Source organism: Sitophilus oryzae, unplaced genomic scaffold (genome assembly GCF_002938485.1).
Source record: "Sitophilus oryzae breed Bouriz unplaced genomic scaffold, Soryzae_2.0 scaffold_215_pilon_pilon, whole genome shotgun sequence".
Taxonomy (NCBI): Eukaryota; Metazoa; Arthropoda; class Insecta; order Coleoptera; family Curculionidae; genus Sitophilus; species Sitophilus oryzae.
This window is the reverse complement of record NW_022146769.1, coordinates 34,590-54,609: the sequence shown is the minus strand read 5'-3', so window position 1 is coordinate 54,609 and position 20,020 is coordinate 34,590. Positions and strand designations below refer to the sequence as shown.

The 20,020-nt window shown below is 33.9% G+C and overlaps 1 pseudogene; it reads right to left on the bottom strand.

The window, feature by feature from the left end:
• Window positions 1–1,497: 1,497 nt before the first annotated feature.
• On the bottom strand, window positions 1,498–17,013 carry LOC115884237 (annotated as a pseudogene).
• Window positions 17,014–20,020: the final 3,007 nt, after the last annotated feature.

Below are 20,020 nucleotides of genomic sequence, written 5' to 3'. Positions count from 1 at the left end.
AAAATGTTTAGTTGCGTTTTTTGCGTCTGAGTACACCGGGTGCGTCTCAAAAGTGGTTCACCCCTATAACTTTTTTATTTTTTTAGATAAAAAAACGAGATTTGGTATGTTAGTATATGACATAAATTAGGATTGATTGACGTATTCAATTGTTTTTGGTCACTTCCTGTTTCACCGGAAATGACTACAACTTTTGATTTTTAAATGGCACCCTCGGTATTTTTTTACTTTATTCGATAGAAAATGATATTCTGAATAGAATGACATATCATATGTCAACTTTTGACATTCTCGCTAAATAAAAAATTGTATTTTAAATTTCAATCTAGAGCCTCAATAGCTATGTTAAAAACACTAATTTTTAATCAAGGAGCCTTGGAAAAATGGATTTGACCGTCTAATGTTTCTAGTATCTTGTCCTGGCCGGTTAAAAAAAACTCAAATCGTATTTTTAATCATATCTCAATTTTTTCAAATGGAATGGAGATGGTTCATTAGCATATTTGGAAAAAGCATTTTTTTACGAATAATTTGATACCACACACTTGCTATTGCGAGTCAACTAAACCATATGTGAAAATGTCAAAGTTGACATATGATATGTCATTCTATTCATAATGTCATTTTCTATCGAATAAAGTAAAAAATTAGCGATGGTACCATTTAAAAATCAAAAGTTGTAGTCATTTCCGGTGAAACTGGAATGACCGAAAAGAGTTGAATATGTCAATCAATCCTAATTTATGTTATATACTAACATACCAAATCCCGTTTTTTTAACTGAAAAAATAAGAAAGTTATAGGGGGTGGGCCATTTTTGAGACGCACCTGGTATATTCATAATATATTATATGTATATAATACTGCATATGGGTATATTAAAAGTGGCTTTTAAAAATATCCATAAGAATTGTAAGTAAAGCAAAGTTAGTTTTTTAGTCTAGAGTCTAGAGCTTTATTTAATCATATTTTCTATTAAAAAAAAATGTTTCCAGATATATTATTATATTATTAGATTTAACATCCTCTGTTTAACAAAATTGCAAACTTTTAAAATGCTTGTCATAATTACAACTCCAACTTTGTAGAGCTATTATAACCCTATTTCTATTTCTGATTTTATATTTTATTTCATTAATATTCGTAAATCAAAACCTAAAATATAATAATTACGTGAAAATATTTTATAAAGGTATGGATATTGATCTCGATATTGATACATTAGAAAATATGAGGGTGAAGAAATGATACATAAAGGATGGTCCAAAAATAGAGGACCTCTGTTGTAGCCGCCTAATTAATCTGACAACACCAAGCGTAATTAGAGCAAGAGTTTGATGAAAAAATATTCGTAAATCGGCTAGAAGGCGTCAAAGAAACAACGAATCAAAGACACAAAATAATATAACAAGATAAAAGAAAAAAACATATAAGAAATAAACCGAAAAAATCTTAATAAGAAAATTATAAAAATGAAAAAAAAAGAACACCACTTACCCCTACCTGTTATAAGTGTGAGCGCGCACAAGCACGCGAAAGCCGATATGTCGATTTCCATGGCATGCAGACCAGCGCAAAATTCTAATATTGAATGAAGCCATTCGCCGAAAGATCTCTGGCATTGCTGGATTTCTAGGACTACTCCGTTGCAAAAGGTTAATTTGTTATCGTTAGGATGGGTTCTGTAGGATAGGCGTAGGACAAAAAGTTCTAAGTAAGCTGACTGGAACAAGACTTCACGATCTTCGTGACATATATCCTGGAAAAGAAAAATTAATTTACCGGGTGTTTCTCAAAAGTGGCTCACCTCTACAACTTTTTTATTTTGTTATATAAAAAAAATATTTGGTATGTTAGTATACAACATAAATTAGGATTGACTGGTATATTCAATTATTCTTTTCGGGTAATTTTTAATCAAGGAGCCCTGGAAAAAAGATTTGATGGTCTAATGTTTTTCGTGTCTTATCCTGGCCAGTTAAAAGATACCTAAATCGTATTTTTAATCATATTTCAATTTTTTAAAATGGTACGAGGATGGCTAATTAGCATATTTGGAAAAGTTTTTTTACAAATAATTTGGTACCACAAGCTTAATATTTCGAAACAAATTGTTGTTATGAACCGCATGTTACAGCTTCAAATAAATCATATACGAAAATATCAAAAAATGCCTATGATATGTCATTCTATTCAGTGTGTCATTTTCTATCGAATAAAGTAAAAAAATACCGAGGGTGCAATTTAAAAATCAAAAGTAGTAGTCAATAATAATTGTAGTTATTTCCGGCGAAACAGGATGTAACCGAAAACAATTGAATACGCCAATCAATCCTGATTTATGTCATATACTAAAGTATCAAACCACATTTTTTATCTGCAAAAATAAAAAAGTTATAAAGGTGAGTCACTTTTGAGAAGCATCCGGTATGTAGCGACTGTCTCATTTTTGTTGCAAATGAGAGTTGTCGAGGGGGTTATTTTAATATTAAACCACATAGAACCTTGTGGTTTTCGCGAACTCCTGCTAATTTATTTGTGAAACTAAAAATAACGTAGATAAAATTATAATGGTTCTTAGTTTCTAAGAAATTTTGAAAATGTTGCCCAATTTCAGACACACTTCGAATTCCTCAGCCGTCTGATAACTTATTGAAAAGTTAAAAACAGATTCTTTTAGAACTTTACATTTTTTCAGACAAGAGATGTTTCAAACCGCTATTTTTTCTAATTCACCCTGTATCATGAAAATTAAGGAACCCTTGACAATTTAGTTTGCGACACTTATAGTTTCACAAAAAAGTAGCTCAGTATCACGAAGACTTATGGAGCTATCTTTAAGTAATAACCTAGATAAGGTTGTAACTAAAATAAGACCTTCTGTACAGTGTTCACCAAAAAGTTTGTAAAAGATTGGAAAACTTAAAATTTTTTTGAAAAATAGTTTTTTAGTGCATATAATATCAATTAAAACGAATATAATTTTGTATTGAATCGCAATGAATTGTATAAAACTAAAGTTATATATCGTAAAAATACCGACCTTGTAGCAATAGTCTATGTAAAACGAAAATTTAAAGACGTCCAAAATTATAGATTTTCAAAAACATTTTTAAAAGCTGTATAGAATGTGTGGTGCGTTCCTTGTGAAACATCGTTGAAATAGTATTCCACTAAAGCACGCTTTTAGATGTTTCAAATTTTAATTATGGTATATTTATTCTACATACGCTTCGGTTTATCAGTTTTGTGTTTCTTTTTCAGTTAGATAGTTAAGACGTCTAAAAGGCGGAAACTGTATGTTGAACTAATATACTTTAATCAACATTTGAAATGCCTAAAAGCGTGCTTTATTAGAATAATAGCTAATACATTATCAAAAGATTTGATTCTCTATTTAAAATTTCCTATTTTGAAGTCGTTCTTTCCTATACAGGATCAGCCTTAAATAAGTGCACATATTTTTAGGGGTATTATATTTCGACCCCAGAAACACGATTATGAGATTTTTTCGCGGAAAAAAATTGAAAATTTGGAATTGTTTTAAAATTTTGGATTTTATTTTTATTTTTAGTTAAAATATATAATTTGTTGATAATATGGCAACATAGGTAGTAGATTAAATTTACAAGAAAGAAAATCCATAAATTATCCAATAGTCAGTTCTCAAAATTTTAGCAAATAATCTTTTTTTGGAAATTTTCGAAGTAATAACTCGGTTATTTTGGATTTATTAGAAAAAGGGTATTTATTTCTTTTTTTGAAAAGTACAGTATAAGAGAAAGTTTTCTTACCATGAATCCCGGTATCTTCTCAGCAAAACTCTTAATCACATCGACTGACGTAGTTAAAAGTGAATAGAACTGTTGGATCTTTTCTGCTTCTGAGATGACCGGTTCAATAGGAGTTGGCTCTAAGTAATGAGAGTAATCCAGGTTTGCCAGATCTGGAGTGGTATCTACGTGGGCTCGGACAAGGGCTGTTATTAAGGACACTGGTGGACTTGGTGGAGATTCTGAAAATAATAATCTTTTTTATTATTGCTGGTTATATACTACGTTACTCAGTTCCAAGGAACCAAAAAATGCTTTTTTACTATTAAGTATTCACAATTGTATGATTATTCAAGTATTTAGAAGTATTAAACATCGTTCAGCGATTGATCTATGGAAATGATAAGATATATCCGTAAGAGGGAATCAAAATTATCTGTTGAAGAGAATTTATGGACTTGCCCTAGATATTTTAAATAACATTACTTATGCAAAAATTTAAAAAATACCAAATCAGTTTTATTTTTTTTAACGTTTTTTCACATAAATGAGACATAATCCTTATAAAAATAAAAAAATTAAGAAAAAAAAACATAAAAAATTAATAAAATCATACAACTATTTTACCGACAACGACTTCACTGTTCTCAAGCTCGGTCTACTACCGTTTTAATCGATCTATTTCGTAAAAAATTAGATGAGGCACCCCGTCAATAAAAATTCGACAAATTTTCAAGTAGCCAATGTGATGAGTGGGTGGAGTGGGCGGTGACATACTCGTGTATATAGGTAGTAATCGATAAAATATATAGGGTGATTCACGACGATGGCACGTTAGACGCTTATGGAGAACAGGTGAAAATTTTTTTTTGAAAATTTGGATCTTTACATAAAGGCAATAAAGGCTACATTACATGTTTGTCTTTATACCATAAATATATAAAAAAATAAACTTTACAAATTTTCCAAAAAGTCTATCCCCTCTCTATAAACTTTTAACGTGCCATGGCCGTGAATCACCCTTTATTGCTGTTTATTTATTTACATTTTTTGTGTTTTGTAGGAAACTGATCATACTCCAATACTTGAAATTCTTGAAATTGCTTTCATAGACACAGATCCAGTAGACGTACTTTACATAAAATACCTTTATCTTATACTAGTTGATACCTGCCAACATCGTTGTGCACAGTGACTTGAGACGATGCATTTCTTTACAACTCTTGTTATTTTGAGATATATCTGACCTTATTAAATATGGTGCGTACAAAGTACAAGCTAGTAGGTAGTAAATGTGACCTACCTTGAGGTGATTTTGGTTTGGATGGTAGTCGTCCCCGCCGACCTTTGAGAGAATCCGTCCGAACGACTTCCTTGACCATTCCCACTGCCAAACATTTCTGAAACCTGCAGAACTGACACCTGTTTCGCCGTCGCTTGTCCACCGGACAGGCCTTGTCCGCCAGGCAAACGTACTTGGAACCTTTTTGTACCGTCCTCTTGAAGAACCCTTTGCAACCTGTTAAATTACGTGAAATTGAAATTACGATTTTATTCACTAGGTAAAAAAATAAATTTAACCCTCCAGTACTAACATGATATTTATAACATTAGTACTAATATCATCAGTCTGTATGGGACCAAAAACAAAAAATCTTTATTTTAATCGTTATTTTGTATTTAGAAAGTTATGTTGCTTATAAAAAGAATACCCTCAATTCTGCAAGTTGTTATTAGAAAAAGTAATATTATAAGAATAGTACATACTAATATTAGTCTTTATTTTTGGGGGGAGAACACTGTCTTCTCAACGAATACCTCAGTAGATTGAAGCTAAGAGAAAACGGTGAATGCGAATTCTGTGGGGAAAATGGGGAAACACCAGAACACCTCATCATTTTTTTTTTGGAGGTGTAAAATACCTTTACGTACGGAGTGTGGGACTCAATCTCTCCTTAAGCTGCCCGGAGGACACTACCCGCTAAACATCACCCCCTCGCTCCTGCCACGTCTACCTGGACCCGCTGGACGCATCTCCTCAAGTAGACGCCGGACTGTTCCTTTTTTTTTCATTACCCCTGCTCTTCGCTGGATTTTGCCTCTAGTATATTTTGGGCCAGTTTTGAAATGGCTTCAAAAGTTTTCTCTTCTTTCTATTACCGATTTTAAGAAGGTATCTGCGGAGATGTTGCCACCAATCGTCATGCGTGCCTCACATCTTTCCTGTTCCCATCTTGGACAAGCAAACATTCTGTGTTCTGGAGTATCATTGGGTTCAGCACAGTATCGGCATTCCGCGACTTCCCTCTTTCCAATTTTACACAGGTAACTGCCAAAATTTCCGTGACCACTCAATATTTGAGTAAGATAGAAGTTTACCTCTCCATGCTTTCTTTTTTTTAATCCACATATTTAAATTTGGGATGAGCTTATATGTCCATCTTCCTTTTTTTGTGATACTTCCCATTCTGCCTGCCACTGCTGCACTGTGCGGTCTCCATCTCTGCTTGCCCTGGTTTGTACTTCAGCCTTGAGAAAGAGTCGTTCTCTTTCTCTTGAGAGAAGATGCAGGGCACCAGACCCGATATCACCAAGGCTGCCTCAGTTGAAGGTCCGATACGCCGAGCATTCCCTCAAAGCCATGACTCTCTGTGCACCTTCAAGTCTTTTTTTATTTACGTGCATATTGGTTGCTTCGTTCCACACAGGTGCTCCATACATCATCTCATCATTGAGTGCGCCGAGACGACAACCATTCGTGCCATCAACTTTGGTACGACTGATATCGGAGATGGAGAACTAATCTCTGTAAAATCGTCCCAGATACTATGAAAGCCCCCTAGACTGTATGGGTTATAACTAAAGAAAGGGAAAACTCTTTTAAATTCCATAATGTATGGCAGGCTAAACTCGTCCAGTTTTATAGGAAGAACCTCTTTTCCCGAGACTTTCAGTCTTTTTCATTCTTTTGGAATTAAAGAAAAAAAGTTCAAGACGGTAGACTTATCAATCTAATGAGTCATGTGGTCAGCTTGACTTCTACACATTCTCCAAAAAAGTATTAGCAACAAGTGCGAGGAAGGTCTGAGTTCACAGCAATTTGGTTTCAGACGATGCATGCGAACTAGAGAAGCACTGTTAACGATGGAAATGCTTCTGCAGAGATTTTGGGAAGTACGAAGACCTGTATATCTATGCTTTATTGATTTTGAAAAAGCCTTTGATCGTGTCCAACACAATAAGCTAATATCAAGTCTGCAGAACATCCAGCTAGATGACAAAGATATGAGGCTGATTTCGCAGTTGTATTGGAACCAAACAGCTACTATTACTGTGAATAATAGAGAATGCAACCTATTAATATTAAATGGGGCATGAGACATGGGTGCATACTCTCCCTCACCCTATTCAACGTTTTTTCAGAAAACATATTTAGAGAGTACCTATATAAGTGGCCAAAAAGGAATATTTAATAATATCAGATATGCCAACGATACTGTAATTATAGCAGAAAATCTCGTAGATTTACAAGAATTACTAAACAGAGCCAATGAAGCTTGTAAGAACTGGTTATATATTAACATAAATAAAACTAAATATATGGTTGTGAGTAAAGTAGATGTCGGCTAGACCTCAGTATTGTTGAATGAAGAAACGTTGGAGAGAGTGGTGAAGCTTAAATACCTAGGCTGTTGGATTAACCAACATATCGATTTTTCATGCGAAATCAGATGTCGCGTAGAACAAGCAAGTAATGCATTTCAGAAGTTTAAGTCTTCTTCTTTACGTGCCGTCTCTTTCGTGGAGGTTGGCGATCACATTGGCAAAATCTTCACGATTCTCGGCTTTCCTTATAAGTTCTTCAAAAGTTAGGTGAGTCCAGTTTCTGATGTTTCAAACCAAGATAGTTTCTTCTTGACCATTCCCACTGCCAAACATTTCTGAAACCTGCAGAACTGACACCTGTTCCGCCGTCGCTTGTCCACCGGACAGGCCTTGTCCGCTAAGCAAACGTACTTGGAACCTTTTTGTACCGTCCTCTTGAAGAACCCTTTGCAACCTGTTAAACGTAAAAAAATGTAATTACTACGCACTACGTAAAAAAATAATTTAACCCTCCAGTACTAATATGATATTTATACAACAACATTAACATTAGTACTAAAATATCATCAGCCTTGGGACCAAAAAAAATCTTTATGTTAATCGTTGTTTTGTATTTAGAAAGTTATGTTGCTGATATAAAAAGTATACCCTCAATACTGGAAGTTGTTACAAGAGAAAGTAATATAAGAATAGTACGTACCAATATTAGTCTTTATTTTTGGGACTTTTAACAGGGCACTATCACCTCAATGAAAACCTCAATCGATTGAAGGTAAGAGAAAACGGCGAATGCAAATTCTGTGGGGAAAATGGAGACACCAGAACACCTCGTCATTGAGGGCGTCGAGACAACAACCATTTGTGCCATCAACTTTGGTACGACTGATATCGGAGATGGCAAATCTCTGTAAAACCGTCCCAGATACTGTAAAAGCCCCCTAGACTGTATGGCTTATCACTAAAGAAAGGGGAAACTCTATTAAATTAGGCTAAACTCGTCCAGTTTTATAGGAAGAACCTCTTTTTCCAAGACTGAGTCTTTTTGATTCTTTTGGAAATAAAGAAAAAATGTTCAGACTGTAGACTTATCAATCTAATGAGTCATGTGGTCAGCTTGACTTTTACACATTCTCCAAAAAAGAATTAGCGACAAGTGCGAGGAAGGTCTGAGTTCACAGCAGTTTGGTTTCAGACGATGCATGGGAACTAGAGAAGCACTGTTAACGATAGAAATGCTTCTGCAGAGGTTTTGGGAAGTACGAAGACCTGTATATCTATGCTTTATTGATTTTGAAAAAACCTTTGATCGTGTCCAACACAATAAGCTAATATCAAGTCTGCAGAACATCCAGCTAGATGACAAAGATATGAGGCTGATTTCGCAGTTGTATTGGAACCAAACAGCTACTATTACTGTGAATAATAGAGAATGCAACTTATTAATATTAAATGGGGCATGAGACATGGGTGCATACTCTCCCTCACTCTATTCAACGTTTTTTCAGAAAACATATTTAGAGAATACCTAAGTGGCCAAAAACGAATATTTAATAATATCAGATATGCTAACGATATCGTAATTATAGCAGAAAATCTCGTAGATTTACAAGAATTACTAAACAGAGCCAATAAAGCTTGTAAGAACTGGTTATCTATTAACATAAATAAAACTAAATATATGGTTGTGAGTAAAGTAGATGTCGGCGAGACCTTATTATTGTTGAATGAAGAAATGTTGGACAGAGTGGCGAAGCTTAAATACCTAGACTGTTGGATTAACCAACGTATCGATTCTTCATGCAAAATCAGATGTCGCGTAGAACAAGCAAGTAATGCATTTCAGAAGTTTAAGTCGCTGCTCTCAAATAGTTTATAAAGAAAACTCTCAGAAGTTTACAAAGTGTTATGTGTGGTCGATTCTTTTGTATGGATGTGAGACACTTAATAACGAAACGACAAATAAAATTGAAGCATTTAAAATATCTTGGACCACCAGAACCAGAAATGAAGAAGTTCTTCGAACAATAGAGAACAATAGACTACTTCAGAATATTATCAAGCGACGAAAATTTCAATATTCTGGCCATATAACCAACCTCGATATGAGTTTCTCCGACTGATCCTTAACGGAAAAAATCGAAGGAAAGAAGTGGATTGGGCCAAGACCGAGAGCGATACAGAGATATTGTTAACATAGCAGTCGTCAATATTCATTAGGAATGTGACATTTGAAAAAGAAGGATTTAAAGAAAAGTGGACACAATAGATCTGTAAGGTTACGGTGATTAAGTCCCCTCTCATACATTCTATATTATACATTAGAAATTTTTTTCTTTTTCAAAGTTGTGCCATGTTGTGCCAAACCATGTCCAATACAGTCGCTACATAGCGATAGTGTGTACTAGACATTAAAATTTGCTGCATTGTTATACAGCAATTATGCAACATTATGCAGCAAATGTTACAAAAATAACATTTGTATTTTGTCTTTCCGCTTTTTTCTCTCTGGCTTGTCTTCATTTTGGGTTATAGTTGAGCGGTTCAATAGGAGTTTTATTTGATATATTTCAGTCATCTGTCCGGGAGACCAAAACTAGGTATAAAATCCTTAAAATTGCTAACACCCAATACCTACGGATCTGAGCGGTAACTGACTAAAATGTTGCTGGTCAATACCGTACATAGACGGTATCAAAATATTGTCCATAGCCACATAGACCCCCGTCGTTCGAGGATTGGTTGAAAAAAGTTGTGGGTCGGTCTGTGAGACGGGATATTAGTACTGGAGGGTTAAAACATTGACAAAACTATAATATCTTACCTTCGCACGTCCTTACACCATAGTGCTGACACGCGGCGGTATCTCCGCACACGGCACAAAGTTGCGACGGTGACGGTGGAGTGAGACCTTTAGACGTCGTCGGCTGGGGCTCGGCGACGCCTCCAGGTGATGAAGCCGCCGAAGACGACGCACTAGGTCCAGGGCCACCCATCCTCAGCTTGGGCGATTCGCTGCTGCTGGTCGATTCTGACCTTTGGAGCGGTAGCGAGGCTCGCCTTTGCCTGAAAAAGTGACTTCTAAGGCTATCATAAAATTTAGTCCTAGGTCCGCGAAGTTGAGTAAATCGAGGTACTATTAACTGAGGCTCTATCTTAAACAGAGCTGCAAACTCACAGAAAACTTAAGAGTCCATTTCACTAGTCCGAAGAAGTAGCAAAATAAGCGTTGGACATTTAACGTTTTATGGAAACTGGCTAGGTTTTTTACACAAATGGAGAAGGAAAATAAAGATAAAGGATTATACTATATCCGCACTTTTACTGACAACTTCTTTATTTTTAAGATTTTGAAGGTCAAACATCAACAAAATATTCCTTATGTTTTATGCTTGAACTAAATTTTCTCGAAAGTAAAGACAACATTTAAAATTCCGTTACAATACGGAAATAGACTGAAGTTTTGTGATTACAGTGATATATAATTTTTATGGTTTTTAATAAATTTTATGGCAAATGCTGAAGTTCAGTAAACCTTAATCAAAGCACGTGTGTTTCGAATTTTGGATGGGGCTTAACACGAAAGGATCGAGCTAAGTCCTTGACAGATTTCTGAAATATAATATAATATATTTCCTTCGGCCACACAATCTGCTTACCTATGAAAGTAACTTATGATTGAAATCATTTTGCTTTTAGAAATGACATAACACCTAAGGTTTAACTCTTTTTGAAAAAATGACTTGTTGCAGCTCTGACTTAAGTTTGATAGCGAAGCAGTGACACTTACCTAGACTTAAAGCTGTACTGACGTGAAGCCTGAAGGTACTTGTGGAGGGTAGTGAGTAGGGTTCTCCTCCTTGACCCATAATATTTTCAGGAGTTAGCGCTGCAAGTGGGAGGAGGAGGGTAGTAAGGGCTAGAAGCTGAGTATTGCATTTGCTGATATTCGTAGTGATGTGATGGTTGTACTGGATGGTGATATGACACGTTGAATCTAAAAAAAGAAAAACAAATACACTCACTGGTACGAATAACGGGCACCTAAAATTTTTTATGTATTTTAAAGTTTAATATAGTCTGTTCTAGTGGGCCGATTTTGATCATTTGTTAAGCAATTTTTACCTAAGTTATTTGACTTTTTAGTATCTCTTTCTAAATTAAAAATGAAAGTTGCCCTCTGTCGATGATACGAGGGGAAACAAAATGTTGATATTTTATGTAAAAGTTTGCAACACCCTGTGGAGTACGTTAACAAAGCAAGGAATTTAAAAATCACTCTATCATCTAGGTGTATCTTTCCTCAATAGTTTGTTTTTTGATTCATCCCAATAGCTTTATTTTTTTGGATATTCGCCAACTTTCATCAAAATATCAACATTGTGTTTTCCCTCGTATAATTGACAGATGGAAACTTTCATTACTAATTTAGAAAGAGATCTAAAGAGTCAAATAATTTAAGTCCAAATTGCTTAAAAATCAAAATCCGCCAACTAGAACAAACTATATTAAAGTTTAAAATATATCAAAATTTTAAGGTGTACGTTTTTCGTGTCGGTTAGTGTATGTTATTTTACAGTAATATCTTGATCTCATTCATCTCTAAGTATTTTGAAATAAATTTTATAACTTTCACAACCTTAACGAGTTAAACAAAGTACAAAAACACAAAACAAAGTACAAAAACAAAATACTGTCTTTACACAATTCTTTGCGAGTGTGTTTCATCTTGTATCGGCGAGATTGAGATATTTTTCAATACTAGTCAAAGGATATGGATTGGACAAAAATGTATCAACAATAACACGGACTTTTGGAACTTTTGTGGACCTATCTGGTTAGGATATAGTGGGTCGAAAGCCAAAACAATTATTAATGCATTATCAGCACCATAACCTGAATAAATTTAGTCTACCTATCATTGACATCAAATAATCAAAACATGTGGAAGTGTTTGTTATAAAATTGACAGTCTAAAAATCTACAAAATAAATTAAAATAGAATATGTAGGTAATGTTAGCAAAATAAAACACTAATTCACCACAATACACCAAAACACTTTATTTTTAAATACTAGACGCGCGTTTCGCTGACCCTGTTAGCATCATCAGCAAATGATTGAAACTAATAAATAATTTTTAATCATCTGCTGAAGCTAACATTGTTAGCGAAACGCGAGTCCAGTGTTTATAAGTAAAGTTTTTTGGTGTTTTTTGATGAATTAGTGTTTTATTTTGCTGATGTAATACTAAATGTTCTAAACCCCCAACTGCAATATAGGTAACGGTAACATAAGAAAGAGAAGGGTTCACATTATCTGGAATCATCTGGTAATGTTAGAAGCAAAAGTCGTAAGTAATAATGAATTACTGATAAATGTGCCAGAATATTTCTGGTTAAATAAAACAAAGACATAAATAAATTAAAAACAAAGAATAATCCTATTGGATGAAGTTTTATTATTGAGTCAGTCAAACAACTCCAGTTACACTCTTAGGAAATTAACCAAAGGTTTTTATTATCTAAGTAACAATAAATTAATGTATTTAACCAAGATCTGTGGTAAGTCAAAAATATAGGGAAATATTATTACCGGATGTGAATCAAAATTTTAAAAATCAAATTGTTCAGTAGCTGCTACGTGTATCAAAGTGATTTCAAGTATACATACCCGCACTCTTCTTCCATTTTGAATTGATGAGGCTGTTGAGGAGGCAAGCCTTGATGAGGTGGAGGTTGTTGTTGAAATACGCGATATGTTTCCTATAATGAAGAAGAACAATCAGATATTTATCAGAGTTATTTTAGTTCTTGGCTGAATAATCTTATAAATATTACATACAAATAACGGCAATATTTTAGCCTAATCCCCTTCCCGTTACAACGAACCTCGCCTTTAACGCCATAAACACGAGACTCTCTTATTCGATTAAATAAAAAGCCATAAGTCATTTTAATTTATCGGTAAAAATTGATAATTTCAAGTAATTTACAATAGCTCGGGCTAGTAAATCTCCGTAAGATTAGTATAGGTATATAAATATTCAATTTTAATGTTGCGTATAGAAAATAATACCTTTAATATTTTTTATGAACTTTAAAAAGCAATTTTCGAATTGATGTATTTGATTTACATCACTTTCGTTTTTTTTTAATATTCTTTTACGATGCAAAGTGATGTAAATAGAAATCTGCGAACGTGGATTTAATAAGTTATATTATGTTCATCATACATTAAAATCAGTTTTATTGATTTTAATTAAAGCACAAGAACACTATATAAGTTTACTACGATTTACGATGAATAGATGAATTTCATGTAGGGAAGGTTGTGGCCGTATGATCTACAAAATTTATGATCAAACCGGTTTTGATTTTGATAGCTAAAATTCTAATGTAGTTTCCCATAAGAATTGAAAATCTGTTAACACACAAAGCATGTTTCACCAGAAAGCGAAGTCTGAAAAACTTGAAAAGAATTCAAAAAATACAGCCATCACAGGAAGTCTAATATCTGGGAATAACCCTGGACAGTAAACATCTATGGAACAGGCATATTAAGAACGTTACCAGCCAAGTCACAGAATCTCTCATGATATGCTGAAAACTGGGGAGAAATAGATGGGGCTGCGCCTCTAACATTTTGCGGTGGATGTATACCATGATAGTAAGACTCATGGTTACCTATAGAGCAGTTGCTTGATACACAAACTAGAGCAACGTACATCAAGGTAAAACCTGTGCAAACTGCAGAGACTGGCATGCATCTGCATCACAGGCAGCACTGGAAGTAATTCTAGACATAACACCACTGCACATTATCATCGGTAGATATGCCAATGTGAGAATGATTAGAATTTAAAAAAGGCGCTAATTAATCTCAAAGAGACCTGGTTTATAAATACAAAAAACAAAGCAAAAAGACTCAAAGTCTCGGTCTCAACATTTGTTGAGACAGAAACGCACGGGAATGTTAAGACCGAGACTTTGAGTCTTCTTGCTTTGTCTTTTGAATTTAATGATTAGAATGGTCATTGACGAAAACAGTGCTGGGAAAATTGTCAGGAGCTCGGAAAACCCTCAAAATGAAAATTCCACTCCTCCAACTCCTAGTGGTAGCATACCAAAAATGTACAACTTTGAGAAACACCTCACTGTAAGTATCTAGTAACTTACAGTTACTAACTGAACACTGTAAGTAAAGCAAAGTAAAGTAAAGGAAAGGTTTGCTCAGCAGGTAAAAGACCATACCATAATGTAGTATACTGATGCATCCAAAACCAAAGCAGGAACAGGAATAGGATTATTTTTTATTAGGATTATTACTGTATTTAGGCCGAAAACTAAATACTCCGAACCAATGTGCACCTACCCTAGCATCCTTCAGGCAGAAATCTACGATATCGAAAGATGCGTACAACTTATCGTAAATAGGAACTATCGGAAACAAGAAATAACCGATAGTCAAGTAGCATTCAAAGCTATCAACTCAGTAATCATTAATTCCAAGTTGGTCAAAGAATGCCTAAAGAAGCTAAACAAATTAGGCAAGAATAATAAAGTCCTCCTACTCTGTGTGTCAGCCCGCCAAGGGATAGAAGGTAATGAAAAAGCAAAGGTTCTAGCTATAAAAGAAGCCAATACTTCACTAACTGGACCACAACCGTTCTGCTTCCCAAGTGGAAGCCAACTTAAAGCGGGACTCCAGAACCTGGAAGACTCCATACGTACCTGTAATGGGAATCATCCAATCAAAGACACTCCAAGAAATTTTTCAGAACATCCGGCCGAGAAAAATCAAAGATTTTCCTTGATTAAAGTAAGAACAGTCTTCGGATTGTCACGGTTTTCTTATTTAACACAACACTGTCTGAATGTACACCTCAGTAGATTGAAGCTAAGAAACAACGCCGAATGCAGATTCTGTGCGGAAAGTGGGGACCTAACCTAACATCAGAACTCATCACTGAAACATATCACTGAGTGCACCGAGACGACAACCATTAGTGCCGTAAACTTTGGTACAACTGATATCGGAGATGGAGAACTAACCTCTGTAAAACCATCTCAGATACTGTCTTTTGTCAAAGTCCTGAGACTACTGTATGATGAGTTATAACTCGAAAAAGGGGGATACAATAGGTATATGAACGAATGTAGAATATATGTAATATATTCTACATTCTTCTACAAGCATATTTACTCATAAAACTGAGAAAAATGCTTGGTTATAGTCAATTCACAAATCACTAAATTAAATTGTAATAAAGTTCAATAACGCACTGTAAAGGAGAATAACATTTACTGGTAGTATTTACTCGTATTACATCAGATTTTCCACTTAATCACACACAACGTATCATTGTTTATTTTAATCATTGTCTGATAATACTAATTCCTTTATAATAAATCCAGATTTGCAAAGAACAAAATTTATCTTTACTTCTCTAGGTGTACTTAATTCTCTCAGATTGCTCTAGTTGACTAAGTGAGTTGCTCTAACTAATGCTATAGTTGACTAAGAGTATTTACCTGAAAACTAGGTAAAGGGGCTGGAGAGACAGGAGGCTGAAGAGCAACGTCGGCGAAGGGGTCGAGGTCCTCTGGAGTTGGTTGTAAGATTGCAGACGGTTCGTCTGAGAAAGGAGCATTCAGTAGTTCCGCAAAGCTGCTGGATCCAAATTGGGTCTGAAACAAACCAAGTTCGTTTTAATTATGATATACTGATAATATAACTTAATTAACAAATACTTTTTAATCTCTAAATCAACTGTTCTAATCAGTGGCGCCGGCTTTTATAAATCCTCGTAGGTGCTCATCAGATGTGGGTAAATGTAACAAATTTCCAGATAGTTACATTTGTTATATTTATTACGCTTTTTTACAAAATTAGGAAATTATCATATCAATTTTTATACCACTTTTGCAATTCTAGTGAGTATAATGTGAGTTATGCAGAAATAAAACATTTTAGTGCAGATACCAGTTTATGAAAATATTAATTATTATACCCATTACAATCGAGAAAGGGCAGGCATCAGTAAAACAGACAGATATACCTATATTTTATACATATAGAGATACAAAATGAGTGAAGCTCAACATTGTTTAGAATAGCTTAGTGGAGGCATATTTCAGATTGTGCAGCTCAGAGTTTCAATCGACAAATTTATCCATCGAAACTAAAAATTCTCGAAAATAAACAAAATACCAACATACACAATGAGCTTTCAAATCTAATTTCCACAGTTTTTGAGCTACGTCTTGCCTTGCAATGGATAAGTGTCGCTTAAAGTTGCTAAACTTACTTGTTATGATGATCAGGCTCGTGGGTGCTTCGGACCCGCTCTTTTAATCTCGTGGCTTCTGGAGCATCCTAGCACCCACGTAATCGGTGCCCTTGGTTCTAATCTTTATTAACGAGCGTTGTTTCAAAGTTGTATCATAATTTAAGACAGATGCAATAAAGCTTTGCATTAGGTAAGTATATCATTGCCATTAATTTTTTAGATACTATACGAATGATCTATTTTACTTAAATTGGAAAGACAGCACCAATATCAATTCAAAGATGACACTTGACTTTACCCTGAACTTCTGGATAAGTGTCGTATTATCCATTAGGAACATAACCATTATCAGGCTGTACTAAGTATGAATTTTCATTTAATGTATGTTTCATTTATATCATCCCTTCAAAAAGGGATGCTAAGGACATCAGCTTTACCCAAAGTTAGTTTATGAAATGGATCAGGAAAAAGGAATTGACATGAATGAGGGTCATTTGATTTATTATTAATTTTATTTTATTTTTGCATTATTTGTGGTAAATTACTTGTTGATGGACTAAAATTTCGATTTAGTAGGCCAACCAGTAACTAGTAATTTTAATCTAATTGAAACTAGTATATATTTATTTTAAAAGAATAGCCAGTATTGTTTACGTTTTGTATACTCTTTCAATTTCCACAACACTAAATCACTTGGATTGTTTTCTTTTTAGTCTCATTTTGTTAGGTCTCTTCTGGATTACTGAAGTTGTCGCAGTACTCAGATATTGATAAAGTTTTATCCTTGTACAAGGTTTTTATTAACAGCTGTAAATGATATTAGAACCTTTTACAAATTTTTGAGAGTAATGGTAACTAACGAGCATCTACTATGCTTCTCTTATTATTAAGTTTCCTGGAATGTCAAAATAATTGTGATATTACGTAGATGCCTTTTAGCGGGACATTTACAAACCTGTGTACCAAGAATGCCCATTTTAATTTCAAATTTTATTAATATAAAGGAACTTATTGCTGATGATGGTTAACGAAATGCGCGCTCAGTGTTAAAAGAAGTGTTTTGGTATATTGTGGTATTTACTACAATATAGTGGTAGTGTTATAAAAAATAAATTAATATTGGTAGTGTATTAACTTTCTGGTCTTGACTCCAAAGTTTCCAACCCCTAACTGTATTCTAGTAATAGTTATATTCAGTTACTGATAATTTATTTTTTTGTAAAATTTGTATTGAATATCAGGAAATGATACAACTTATGCTAGAGTCTCGCAAAGTGATGTGTATTTGGAGATTGACAGACAATGTAACATTTCCACAACGACTAAGCTGCTAACTGCTACCTGCTAACTCCACTATTACTAATTTTAGAGGAGACGAAAGAAAGGGCACAAGAAAGTATGTCCACATGTAGCAAGTATCTTCATGCGTTAATATGGTAAAGAGATAAGAATAAAATATTATACTTGGTTGGAGAACAATAAAAATCAATATTTTGTTAAAAATTTTACTTAAAAATGATGTATTAAAAGTATTATTTATTTAAAATCAAAAATTGAATTATGATAGCAGTTTATTACGTTTCACTGACGACATGCTACTTTAAAACATATTTTTTTTTGAAGATTTGTAGGTAAAGAGTGAATTTCAAGCTAACGTGAACTCAATGAATTCAATTTACAAACACAATCATTAAGTCGGTAAGTCAATAAAGTTCAACCAAAATACCAATTAATACTCCAATTTTTGAAATAATGTAATCAATAAAAATTATTCAAAATTCTGTAGTTCTGTAACTATTGGTCATTATTCATTACTATATGATAAATATAAACTTTCTCCATATTTCTAAACATATTTTTTATGCTAACTAATATATTTGTTGTAGTTTTTCTAATGGATTAGTTAGTTTCAATATTGTTAATAATAATGTCATAATGATAAGTTACAGTAATGAAATATTAGCAACTAAGAGAACAACAACTTGACGAATAATTGGAAAACACCTGAATAAAAAGATACAGACCATAATATAATTTTTCTTTTCAATTTATAAGTGATATTGGGAAGATACCAGTAAACTATACTCAACAGTGTTAATCATCTCGATTATAAGTGAAAAAATACGTAAATACAAAAATACGAACCATAATATAAACATCACATGCACTTCTGAATAGCACTTTACACCCCATAGCCACATAGATGTCAGCACAATCTCAACGAACACTGTCTAATCAAAATAAATCGGCGGATGAATAGAGACGCACTTTTTGTTTGTGTCGGTTTCGTCACTTGGTGCCAAAGAAACAAGGTGAGGAGGAGGGTAAACCGTTAGAAGTGAGTAGAAGAACAGATGGAAAAGTCCCCCCCCCCTCTTTTGATTTATATATCGAGACTATTTTTAATACTTCGGTAATGACGTCAATGGTTCCGGAATGACAATAAAAATATCTCTGTCGGCAGGTATTTGGCCTTGTTGCCGACGATAGAGCTATAATTGTTTTGTTGTTTATATCAATAAGAAGTCGATGCGATCGGGTGGGGAGATGGTTTTAATTTTTGAATTTTAATTAAAAGCATCTCTATTTGATTCAGTAGTATCACCTTGTTTTTGTATAAGTATCAACTTGTTTCGAAAATATAGTATGTAGTATTAAAATATTTGCTTTCTGTATCCGCCACTGTATGTGACTGTACCTATACCGGGTGCGTCTCAAAAGTGGCTCACCCATATAACTTTTCTATTTTTTCAGATAAAAAAAACGGGATTGGGTATGTTTTATATGACATAAATTAGGATTGATTCACATATTCAATTGTTTTCGGTCACTTCCTGTTTCACCGGTAATGAGTTTTTACTTTATTCGATAGAATATTACACTCTCAATAGAATGACGTATCATATGTCAACTTTTGACATTTTCGAATATGGTTTATTTTAAATGGCGATTCATAACGACAATTTGACTCGAAAAGTGTGTGGTACAAAATTATTCGTAAAAATGCTTTTTTCAAATATGCTACCTAGTTCCATTTGAAAAAAATGAGATATAGTTAAATATACGATTTGGAGATTTTTTACCGGCCAGGACACTGTAAAAATCAGACGATCAAATCTATTTTTCCAAGGCTCTTTGATTAAAAATTAGTGTTTTTAACACAGCCATGCCAATTCTAGATTAAAATATAAAATACAATTTTGTTTTAAGTAAAAATGTCAAAAGTTGACATACGATATGTCGTTCTATTCAGAGTGTCATTTTCTATCGAATAAAGTAAAAAAGTACCGAGGGGGCCATTTAAAAATCAACATGTGTAGTCATTTCCGGTAAAACAGGAAATGACTAAAACA